This window comes from Apis dorsata, unplaced genomic scaffold (assembly GCF_000469605.1).
Source record: "Apis dorsata unplaced genomic scaffold, Apis dorsata 1.3 scaffold_339, whole genome shotgun sequence".
Classification (NCBI taxonomy): Eukaryota; Metazoa; Arthropoda; class Insecta; order Hymenoptera; family Apidae; genus Apis; species Apis dorsata.
In genome coordinates, this window is record NW_006263606.1 from 16,054 (window position 1) to 18,159 (window position 2,106).

Here is a 2,106-nt window from a genome sequence, read left to right on the forward strand (position 1 = left end):
CGCCACCTATCTGTCCTCGTCCCACCGCAAACCGGCCACTGCCACGATTCACTTTCCGCGGCATCCTCGTCTTTCTCTTGTATAAATTAGTCCCAGCCGCCACATAATGGCGTGTCGATGCGCTACTGTCCCCCCGGCTAGCATTGCCTTTTTTTTAATCCTCTTTTTCTCTCCTCTCCCCTCTCCTCCCCTCCCCTCCCCTGCGCTCTCAGGTAACCCACTCCCTCCCTACTTCTCGGCCCTCGCTCTCCACGCTCCTATCTACGTCTTCTTCTCGGCCCGACCTTTCTCTCTCGGTCGTCCTTGTCTCGCTCTCGTTACGCCGTATCGCTCTGTCCTCGTCCCTCGGAAGGGAGAGGGGGCCTCTATCTCTCTCTCGCTCGCTCGCTCGCTCGCTCGCCCGGATCCCGACGAGATCCGCTCCGTCGTCACGGCCCCCCTCTCCTCTCTCCCTTCTCCTTCTCTAGCTCTCTCTTTTCAGCTTCGTTTCGCCGCGCTCGTCGCGACCGGCCGGCTTAATTTACGACCAATTAATTTGGATAAACTGAATGAGGGGAGGCCTGCTTTCGATGCACGCGTTAACCGTGAATTTTTTTACCCCCTCCACTCAGTCCAGGGCCGACCTTCCGGTCCAGCGGCTAGCACTTAAAAAACAGCTCTACCCTTTTTTGGGGAGCGGCGAGTTTTGGGAGATGTTTCGGGCGGCTCGGAAAGCAAGATGCTCGGTACGATGATGACACGCTTTTTTGATTTTTGAACACGAATCCGATATCCGGATTGTCGTTAAAGGAAATGTAATTTCGAGGGCAATTTTAATTGGGACGATATTGTATATAATAATGGTCGAATTAATAAGTTTGGATCGAAGGAAGAATTTGAGAACGAGCGTGTAACCTCTTCGAGTATTTCTCTTCGAGTATTTTTCCAAGTATTTATTTTATATAAGAGTGATAGTCGCGTGTTTGTGGAGAGAGTACATCGCGATGAGAATTCAGCAGATTTTTCACGTCTGACTCTGATTGAGTTCTATTTGTTTATCGAAATTCGAATGATCCGAATAAAAGATGCATACGTAATTAAAATAGCGTGTTTAATAATCCATATCTTGGAATAGTATTTAAAAATAATTAATTATTTCGTGATAAATTTGCTTCTTCCTCAATCGGTTATCCGAAAAATCAAATTGGAAGTCATTTTTTAAATTTTATTCCTGATCCAACTAACAATGTATTATAATGAACAGATATTTGTACAGATTTCTTACATTTTTTCATTTGATATTAAATTTATTTTGCGTGGTACAATGAATACAATATAATACTCACTTTTCAAAAAGATGAAGATCATCATAAAAATAAAAATAACCAAAATCTATCAGATTCTTATCACTTACGATAATTTAACCCCTTGCATTATAACGAAATCTCCTATTTTCTATTTCATAATCTTTATAATTCTATTCCGAATATATATATATATATATACACGAAATTAAACAACACAATCGAAAATTCGAGATGCAAAACTCTATCTCTTTACAATTTTATTTTCATTCCACGATTTTCGATGGAAAGAGAGGAGTAATAAGAAGAGATCCAAACATCAATTGAATAGAATCTCGAAACGCTCGATTATTCCGTCGCGGTTGAAGAAAATTCCCCCGAGCGCGCGAAATCGTTCCGTTCGAAATCCACGTCGATTGTGCGCGTGTGGGGGGCGCAGTAGGCAAGGAGTCGCGAAAGAGAAGAAGACGGGCGAGGAGAAAAGGATTGGAGAAGAGAGAAGTCTGGCGAAGAGCGGTAGCGTTGCATCGAAGGAATCGCTCCCTCTCCCTCCCTCCCTCCCTCCCTCTCTCTCTCTCCGTCGATGCCGTGGACAGGCCTGCTTGGTATTCCGTTCTCGTCCCGAGGCATAATTGGCCGCCAACTGGCGACGCTCCTCCGGGTATCGCGAAGACAAGAAATTATTCTTTAATTAATTGTCAGCGCTCAATGTGGCCGCATGCGTAGGATCGGTCGGCCTCGTACATAAATTTCATCTATATGGGAGCGGCGTGTGTAACAGACTTCTCCTGGAGGGAATCCGTGGTGAAACGGTGGCCAAGGA